The sequence below is a fragment of the Balaenoptera ricei genome, chromosome 20 (assembly GCF_028023285.1).
Source record: "Balaenoptera ricei isolate mBalRic1 chromosome 20, mBalRic1.hap2, whole genome shotgun sequence".
Lineage (NCBI taxonomy): Eukaryota > Metazoa > Chordata > Mammalia > Artiodactyla > Balaenopteridae > Balaenoptera > Balaenoptera ricei.
Genome location: NC_082658.1, coordinates 18,683,980 through 18,694,070, shown reverse-complemented (window position 1 = coordinate 18,694,070; position 10,091 = coordinate 18,683,980). Strand labels below are relative to the sequence as shown.

Genomic DNA, 10,091 nt, shown 5'->3' with positions numbered 1-10,091 from the left:
CCACTGCCGCACCATTCCCCCAGAGGCCCAGAACAACGAGGGGCACCCTCAGGCTAAAAGATGGGCCCCAGATCCATAAGCCATGTAGAGACCTGGAGACCCACGGGCCCAGACCCCTCACAGGACCCCGTGGTGGGGGGGGGGGTTGGAGCCTGACCACTCCAGGGGATGGAAAGAGCGACAAACAACATCACATGGACCGACAAAGGGCCTTTGCTCCCCCTGGCCTCCTTCCTTGTCTCTACCCACCCCCCATACACACAGGTGCAGTGATGGCCTGACACCTGTCCTGTCGCTGGGGGCTACCTGGCTAGGGGACTGGAGTTTACAGAACATAGTCCAGCTTGCTGTGGAAACAACTCGGGGGTGGTGCTGGGAGACAGAGCGTGCCTGTGAGGAGGAGGGGTGGGCCCGGGAGAGACCCCCTCCCAGGGAGGTAGAAGGAGAGGAGCTGCAGCTGGGCTGGTTTCTCTGCCCCTCCTCTGCCCTGGGGCTTGCGGTGCACTGTGTTTATGGACAAATACAGTCTGCCTGGGGCACGGCCGCCTTCCCCAGGCTCAGCCCCTGTTGTCACTGTACACAGTCAGCTCAGGGGGCCCCCTGCCCCCACCCTCCACTACTGTGTTGGGTGTAAATAGATAAGGGCCTTGCAGAGAGCACAGATGGGGCTCTAAAGATGTGGCTTGACCTCATGTGAACCTAACTATCTAGGCGTTGTGATTCTGGGGGCCCTTCCTTGAGGGGAGAGGGAAAACCAAAGAGTATGCCCACACACACAATGGGCAGGGTACCTCCAGGTACCTTGGCCCTTGGTCTTCTCTCATGAAGCCAGACAAAAGAAGAAAAAGGGGATGGGAACCTTCCTGACAATGGGGGCCAAAGAAACCTGAGTCCCCAAGATCCGCAGTAAGACCCCCAAGACTTCAAGACTCACCCGTTGCCCAAAGCTGGATCCAAGGTCAGGAGGCCCCCCATGGGACCCTGCAAGGTTGGACAGAGCAAGATCCCAGGAAGGCCAGGGGAAGGGGAGTAGAAGGGGTCCAGAGGGAGGGCTTGGCCCTGGCCTAGGGGGAGCAGGGCGTAGGGGTGGCAGTGGGGCAGAGGGGATGAGCAGGTGGAGGGAGAGGCTTGTTATGCTTCCTGTGGAGGATGGAGGTGGAAAAGGTGGAGGCTGGCGCGGGCCCCCTTCGAAGACACCAGTGGAGGGGACTCCAGCTGCATAACCCAGTCCCACCCCCTCCACCACCCCCCAACATGTCCTCTACCTCCAAAGCTGTCTGTACCCTCCCCCTGCCCCCTCTGAGCGCCCCCTCTCCCCTACTCATTTTTTTTTTTTAAATATTTATTTATTTATTTGGCTGCACCGGGTCTTAGTTGTGGCGTGCGGGATCTTCGTTGCTGGCAGGCAGGATCTTTAGTTGCGGCATGCGAACTCTTACTTGCGGCACGTGGGGTCTAGTTCCCTGACCAGGGATCGAACCCGGGCCTGCTGCACTGGGATCACGGAATCTTAGCCACTGGGCCACCAGGGAAGTCCCACCTCTCCCTTACTCTTGCTGCTACTCCCTCCTTCCGCCCATCTCAGAGTCTCTGGGCTTCTGTCCCCAAAGAGATGTTGCTGGGCCTGTTTCTGGTTTTCCTTGGCTCTGTCTCTCCAAGGAAAGAAGCCAGCCTTGAGGCAGACAGAACCTGGTCACTCAGAGCCCCCACCCCACCCATTCACCGTACCTCCTGGGCCAGCACAGCACAGGGTATAAACAGCCCATCCTCAGGCCCAGAGAGGCCTCAGGAAATTTCTGGTCCAGGCTCGCCACTCTCAGAGGAGTCTCAGGCTCTGGGTGGTCTGAGGCCCCCATGAGGCAGGGACACATTTCTGAACCTACTTTCCTCATGGGTAAAATAGGAGCAAGGCCTCTCTCCCACTCAGTGTGGCAGTGAGGACCCAAGGAACTTCTGTGGAGTTGCATCTTATCCCAGTGTTTAACCCTCAGGAGCTTCCCTTGCGGTAGCGAGGGACACCACTAAGGACCCCAGTCTCCTTGGCGGTGTCCCTCGCTGGTTCTGGGGGTATAGACATGACTGTCCCAGAAACTTCCCCCAACACAGATGAATTTCATACCCCAAATGCTCTATCATTTTCTAGGCCATGGCATAACACGATCCTAATAATACCCTTGGGGTTCCCTAAGCCAAGGAAGTAACTTTTTTTCTGTCAAAATTGCTGAGAAATAAGTCAGTGTCCTTCTCCTCTAACCAAAATGTATTGTTTCGTTTTGTCTCCTATCCCAGGCAACATTCCGACCTGGCGAGTTGGAGAGTGAAGCCAACCACTCCCTCAGAGAAACTGAGGCTGAGGGGAGTGTTCCTCATTCATTCATTCATTCAACAAAATGTTATGAGTGCCTACCGTGTACCAGGCTCTCTCTCCCTCCCTCCCTCACACTAGTGTGTGCGACCTGGGGCAGGGTACCTGGGTGGGTGGAATCCTACCCTATCCAGGGCTCAGGCACCGCTGTTACCCCTACATTAGTGGTCAAAAGGTCTGGGCACTGAGTTCCAGGGAAATGATTTTTATTTTTTTATCTTTTTAAAATTGGCATATAATTGCTTTACAATGTTATGTTAGTTTCTGCTGTACAATGAAGTGAATCAGCTACTATATGTATACGTATATCCCCTCCCTCCTGGATCTCCCTCCCACCCCACCCCCGGCCCTTCCCACCCATCTAGGTCATCACAGAGCTCCGAGCTGGGCTCCCTGTGCTATAGAGCAGGTTCCCACTAGCTATCTATTTTACACATGGTAGTGTATACATGTCAATCCTAATCTCCCAATTCGTCCCACCCTCCCCTTCCCTAAAAGGAATGGATGAGAGCACGATTTTTCAGACACACATGCACACACGCAGGAAGCTGGCAATACCATATGGCAATCCCTGTGTGCTCTGTGTGTCTGTGTACACGAATGCCCCCACCCTAGGAGGGTGGTCCTTTTTTCCAGCAAACTGTCTCTGAGGTTTCTGGGTGTGCAGCTCCACAGGGCACCACGCTAAACAGCGCCCCCCTAGAGTCCGAGGATGCACAGGCCTGGCTCTAAGTCTCCAATCTTTTATTCCTGAGAGTCCCTCTCACCACCAGTAAGTCTCACCTTGGAAAGGTTCTCTGTTCACGCTTCAAACTTACTGCCTCCTTCTTAAAACCCTTCCTGCAACCCAGCCAGTTGGCATTTATGTTCCCCATGTCCCTCCTCTGCCCTTCACCAAATTCCTTCACAGCAGTCGTCTGATGTGCAGTTTATTCTTTTTTTTTTTTTTTTAAATTATTTATTTATTTATTTATGGCTGTGTTGGGTCTTCGTTTCTGTGCGAGGGCTTTCTCTAGTTGCGGCAAGCGGGGGCCACTCTTCATCGCGGTGCGCAGGCCTCTCACTATTGCGGCCTCTCTTGTTGCGGAGCACAGGCTCCAAATGCGCAGGCTCAGTAGTTGTGGCTCACGGGCCTAGTTGCTCCGCGGCATGTGGGATCTTCCCAGACCAGGGCTCGAACCCGTGTCCCCTGCATTGGCAGGCAGACTCTCAACAACTGCGCCACCAGGGAAGCCCTGATGTGCAGTTTATTCTGATGTGCAGTTTATTCTTAAGGTACTTTGTCTAATGTTTGTTTTCCCATCAGAGTGGAAGCCCCTAGAGGGTAGGGACTAAGAGGTAAACATACCTCTAGACAGACCCTGAGTGCAAGCGCAACTAGGTGGATTTAGGCAAGTAACAACATTTCTGAGCTTCGTGCTGCAACTATTAAAAGGGGATGGTGGGAACCTCTATCCCACAGGGCTGGATAATAATGAATGAGATAACAATTGAGCCGTCAGTAAATGTAGGTGTCTTTTTCTCTACATATCTCCAGTGCCTAGTACATCATACAGGTTTATTTATTTAACACTTAAAAGTGTAGGTTTATTTATATAACACATAAATGTAGAGGGTCTGCTTATTTAGCAAAGTGTTCTTCAGTGCTCAGTATGACTCCAGAGTGCTTTTCAGTCTATCTTCTAAGACAGATGCTATTTTTTTTCTATTATTCTATTATCACCGCCCCCCTCATTATACAGATGGTGAAACTGAGGCTCCGAGAGGTTAAGTAACTATCTCAAGGTCACACAGCTAAGAGAAGACACAGCCAGGGTTTGAACCCAGGCCACCGGGTTACAGTTCTTGCTCCTAATGACTGTACTATGACCACTCTGCCGGACAAATGTGTGTGGAATTCTGAAATTAACCAGGCAACAGTCCAACCTGGGGAGCTGGAGAATGAGGTCTACCACCCCTCCCCCAAAGAAAGAGGGGCTGATGGGGGGCAGTGTTCATCGTTCATGCATTCATTTATTTAACAGCTCGCAAAGAAGTATCAGACCCCGGAACCTGGATGGCAGGGACCCCTGGCCTTTCTGAGCTTCGACCTCTTCAACTGCAAAATGGGGAAAAATACTTTCTGTTCCAGTCCTGGGCTGTGAGCCCTGAGGATGAGTAAATATGAATAACAGTGGCTGGACTGCTGTGGTTTTGATAGATGGGGGTGGGGGGGTATTAATAATGGCAGGAGGAGCAGGAATGGCTATGACTTGACAGAATTGGGATGATCAGCAGTGGAGGCTGCAGGAGGGAATTCCCTGGTGGTCCAGTGGTTAGGACTCTGCGCTTTTACTGCCGAGGTCCCGGGTTCAATCCCTGGTCGGGGAAATAAGATCCCACAAGCCGCGTGGCAAAAAAAAAAAAAGGCATTGCAGGCAAGGGAAGCAGCTTTTCAGGGGTGTGAGATCCTCCAGGTCCCACTGCACGTTACAACCACCCCTTGAAGTAAGGAGGTCCCCAATTACAGTCTATGCAATTTGTCCAATGTTATTAGCTAGTGAGGGCGGGCTGGAACCTGAGTCACCTCACTGCCATGCACCCAGACCAAGACACAGGACTCCTTCCAGGCCATCCCTGCAATGAAGTCTTTGGCCAGAAGACCCTGAGCCCACTACTCTGGCTCTGTTTCCATGTGGCTGCCCTTGGGAGCCAGAGGGATCTTCCTAAGACACAGGAATGACCATATACCATAATCACTCTCAGCGCTATTCTCAAGCTGGGCTATGGAAACACCTGGGTAACCACGCCCATCTTCCAGGGCATCTGTGGCACACCATAGTTAGTGCTTAAAATCATTTTTTGGTAGGAAAACCAACACAGATATTCTTGGACTCAAACACAAGGCTTGCACAAACATTTAATATAGAGACATGTTTTTAAATTCCTTTCAAGTTCTGAGTGAACCACTTTGCCTACCTGCCCCCCGCCCCCCATGCCTCCATGGTACCCCTGGATTGTTCACCTGGGTTCCAATGAGCGAGTTTGAGAAGCCCGTTTGTGCAGGAAAACGCATCTTCCTGGTCCAGCATCCAAGGCCATTTGTCCACCTTTTTCTGCCTTTCCCTGTCACCACTCCCTCTCTCCCTTGCTTACCAGCAACTTCCAGAACAGTCTGTTCTGTTTCACACCTCTGTGCCTTTGCCCAGGTTGTTGCATCTGCCTAGAATACTCTGGCCCCTCTGCCTTCTAGTCCTCTTGACGGCCTCTGTCAACTCAGCTCAAGGCGAATCTCTGTCCCCGCTGCTTCCTACCCCCAAGTCTGCTCGGAGGGATCCTCTGGGCAGGAGGGCACTCTCTGGGTCAGGATTTACCGGAGGGCCTCAAATGCAGGAAACTGGCACCCCGGGTGCCCAGAGCCTCTCTAGGCACTTAGTAGGACCACATGGTTTAGATGTCTCAAATGTGGACCCTCGAAGGCCCCACCTACCCACTCCTCCCTGGAAGACATCCAACGTTGTTTTCTGTGTAGTCTGCAGGGGGCAGTGTGGGCCCAGGCTGGCCCCAGGATCCCCAGCTGCTGTTTCCACTGGGTCTAGACTCTCCCAGCCAGAAAACCTCTCCCCAGGAGGAGTTAACAAGCTGAATCCCAAAGGAGGAGTTACAGGCAGGCTCCATCCTCCTTGCCTCAACATCTCTTTGGCATCGTCACCCTCACGCTTCTCCCACTCAGTAAGCCAGTCACCCTCACCCCTAACACCCAGATCCAGTTGCTTCCAGACTTCATCCTCCCTCTTTTCCACCAACTCACAGCAGCACCCTGCAGCCCAGTCTGTGCCCAGGGCCCCTCTGCAGCCAAAGATCCTCCTTTAAGAGTTTGGGGGCCCTCAGTGCTCATATCTCTAAAATTCTAACCCCTAACAGCCCCATCCCATCCACTGGGCTCCACCTCCTTGCTCACCCCAAAGTGATGACATTGCTGTTACCTTGGTAACAGATGATTTGTGGGTGGGTATGGGGAGTGGACCAGGGAAAGAAAGGGGTGGCTTCAGGACACTATCAGAAGCATGGGAGATGGTGGTGGGCAAACTGGCATAGGGCCTGGGGAGGGGCAGCCAGGGGCTGTGACCCCCACCACAGGCTGCTGTCAGCCCTATGTCCCCAGCCTCAAGGGGAAAAGAAACAGAATAGAAGGGGACATCTTTGTGGAAAGAGAGGTTTTCTTACTGAGAGAAAGGGAAACATCCCCCAAACCATTATCCCCCTCCCATGGAAACAGGTCTCCTGGACAGCCTCGACTTGGCGGGGGAGGGAGAGGGGTGCACACACTGGAGCCCATGTTGTTCCCCTCCAGGGAGCCTGGGGCACAGAGAGAGGGAACAGCTCACCCAGGGCGTGTTAGGGACAGCGCCACAGGCAGTGAGAAGGCGGCTCTATGCCAGTGTCCCAAGCTCCAAGGGTTGTTGGCAGCAGGGGGTGGAGGGGCCCTTCTCCAGCCTCTGGGGACCTGGCTGTCGCAGATGCCACAGCCGGGAAGTATGTCAGGCACTTGCATAAGAGCCTTCTATATTTCTGCAAAATCATAATTACCGATGCCTGCCATGGGCCTTAGCTCATTAGAACGGTATCTGCCTCGGAGGCCCTGGGGTGGGCTGGCAGAGGGACGTAGGGGAGACTGGGCAAGGCCAGACCTCGCATTGTGTTCTCGGCATCCCCAACCCCACTGAGGCTGGGTCCTCTTCCTCTCCCCAGCTGGGAGATGAGAACCCAGACTTGGCCTCAACCATGATGAGCCCCCCTACCCTAGGAGCCCCGATTCTAAAGCTGGAAGGAGAGGCCAGCCACTCATGTGCTCAGCTTGGGCTGTCCTTGGTAACCCATGGGCGCAGAGGCCACAGCAGGGAAGGGCTTGAACTGAAGGTGTTTGTGGGAGAAAATAGGTCAGTCCGTATGGCAGAGGCGATCCCTCACATTAGAGAATCTAAACACCTTAGTGGAGGGGCCCTGGGTCATTTAGGCCAGTGGTTCTTAATCTTTCGGGGATCTAAGATTCTCTGAGGAGCAGATGATAGCTCTGGACTCTCCCTCAGAAAATGCTTATCCTCCAAAATTTTATACAGCTTCAAGCGGTTCACAAACTCCCTGCAACTTACCTACAAGCCCAAGGTTAAGAATCCTTAAAAAAATTTTTTTTAAATATTTATTTATTTATATACTTATTTTGGCTGCGCCGGGTCTTAGTTGCGGAACGAGGGATCTTCGCTGCAGCACGCAGGCTCTTAGTTGCTGCATGCATGCGGGATCTAGTTCCCCAACCGGGGATCGAACCCGGGCCCCCTGCATTGGGAGTGCAGAGTCTTACCCACTGGACCACCAGGGAAGTCCTAAGAATCCTTAATATTTTAAAAAAATAAAATAATAATAATAACTATTTATCATGCACTTACTCTGTCCAGCTCTTTACATATGTTAACTCATTTAATCCTCAAAAGAACACTAAGAGATATACAATTATTGCCCCCATTTAATCCAACTCCATTTCAAACTAATCTAGTCCAGTTCTGCCAATCAGAAGAGAAGGAAACCAAAGACCCTCCAGAGATGGATAGCTCTCTGCCCAAGGTCACAGAGCAGGAAAAAAGGGTAGACCAGGATGAAGACCAGGTGCTCTTAATGTGCTGGACATTGTGCCATATGCAGATTTGAAGCCATCTGTCCATGCCTCCACCCATCCCTCTGTCCCCAGGCTCCCGAGAGCCCAGAGCCCATGCTCATTCACTCAGCTCTCCCAGTAAGAGGCCCCCTGGTAGTTCTATTATGACTTCTGGTCTGAGAGCCCTTCTGAGAGTACGGCTGCCACTCCTCCTCCTGGACCACCTTGCCGCTTGCTCTGACAACCCCTCCTTTCTGCCCTCCAAATCTAAGATGGACAGTGTTCCTCCTCAAGAAGCTAGCCCAGTTGCTCCTGCCCCATCTCCGAGCCACTGCAGTGGGAATTGTTGGCACTGAGACAGTGACTCAGACTTAGATCATTAAAGACTGCTCTGCAACAGGAAGGCCACAGGCCAGAAAGGACATCCAGAGGTCATGGGATCCAGCCCCCTACCTCCTCCACAGCTGCCCCACCTCAGATTTCTAACGCCCAGACCAGATGGGCCCCAGGGCCCACCGACTTCCCTGCCTTTCCCCACTGATTCCCCTGGGAGTTCTTTCCCACGTCTAGTCAGAGTCTCCTGGGTCAGTTCTCCCATGAAATAACAGGCTCCAAACAGCCGAGGAAAGTGAGGGAAGGAAGCTGTTTCTTCTCTCTGCCTCAGAAGAAGACCTAGGAAGAGACAAATCTCCCAGAAGAAAGGAGAGAAAGAAGAAAATGAACTTTCTGTGCCTGTCTTCTCTGGGCTAAGTGGTGTACTACACTGTCTCATTCATTCTCCCGGGAGTGAGGTAGGCACAATCTCCATTCTGCTGATGAAGAAATCAAGGCTTTAAAAGTTACCTACCCAAGGTCAAGTGAATTAGTGACTACACAGGTACTGGACTTGAAGGAACCCAGAGCCTCTTCTCTTTGGAGGGGAACAGGGGTACCTCCCCCCAGGAGGCCTCACAAACACAGACGAAGCCCCTGTTTGCTCCAGCCCAGGACAGGTAGAGATAGAGGGCTGATGACCCCATCTCAGGGTGTTCCAAGCATTTCTAAGTCTGAGTTGCCTAGGGAGGGGTCGTTGGGCTGACCTGTGCTGGGCAGGAGGGAGGAGGGTGGCCCTCAGAGGGGAGCAGTTGGTAATGAATGGGCCTTTGGGGAAACTGGTCTGAGGGCTGAGGCCAGGTTCTATTCAAACTCCTTTCAGGAAAGCTAGCACTCAGTGTGTGGATCTGGAGGGGGAGGGGACTAAGCCCCCACTACCACAAACCCTCCCATCCGCCCTTGTCCTAATTCTGCCAGTGGCAAATAAATCTCTATTCCTGGACGCAGTAACCTGAGCAGTGCTCCACCGGTGAGCTCATCCTCAGAAGGAGATAGATGGCATGAATGGCTATGTGCATGGGGGGGGGGGGGGCGGGGGAGGGAACACTAGGTTCAGCCCCTCCTCCAGGGCTGGCATAAAGGCAGGACCCTCTTGAGTGCCACCCACCCCTCATCTCATCACCCACAGCAGTTGAGGAGGAAGGAGACTTAGACCCAGAAGTCTCTCCACCCACACCCAGGGAATGATTCTCTCAACCTCCAACCTACCTCCATTTTCTTGGATAGGTCCAGAGATGAAGTTAGACCTTTTGATCAGGGCCAGAAGGGGCAGGTGGAGAGGGAGGGGAAGTTCGGGAACTAGCAGGTAGGTGACATGCATTAGCTTCATTAGCTTCAGGCCAAGTGGACAGAGGACACCTTGGAGGGTAAGAAACCTCTTCCCCCTCACCTCTCCCTACCCCCATCTAACTCCATTTGTGGTAGGATCTTTAGGAAGGGGCATGTCTTGGAGAGGTTTGGGGACCTCAAGTGTGGGGACTGAGGCCTCTTCTCTGCTGAAGTCCAGACAACAAGACTGGAAAGCAATATAGTTGTCCTGCTTTCCAGGACAGGGCTGGTCTTTGACACATGATGTTCATTTGTCCATTCTCTGCTGAGGAAACCCCTACATAGTCCGAGGAGAGACACATTTGGGGACAGTGTCTCCAGGGCAGAGAGACATCCAGTTAATTGGGCGGAAGTGTCCCCATTCTTCACGTCGCTATCAGGAAGTCCTACCTT

The 10,091-nt window shown here is 52.8% G+C and overlaps 2 non-coding genes across 2 annotated transcripts; one reads left to right on the top strand and one right to left on the bottom strand.

Annotated features, from left to right (window-relative positions):
- The first annotated feature begins 4,662 nt into the window (after positions 1 to 4,662).
- On the top strand, positions 4,663 to 4,735 carry TRNAK-UUU (transfer RNA lysine (anticodon UUU)). The gene has a single exon. It is a non-coding gene; the product is annotated as a tRNA-Lys (tRNA).
- A 2,916-nt stretch (positions 4,736 to 7,651) lies between these two features.
- On the bottom strand, positions 7,652 to 7,724 carry TRNAG-CCC (transfer RNA glycine (anticodon CCC)). Its single transcript has one exon. It is a non-coding gene; the product is annotated as a tRNA-Gly (tRNA).
- Between the last annotated feature and the right edge of the window lie 2,367 nt (positions 7,725 to 10,091).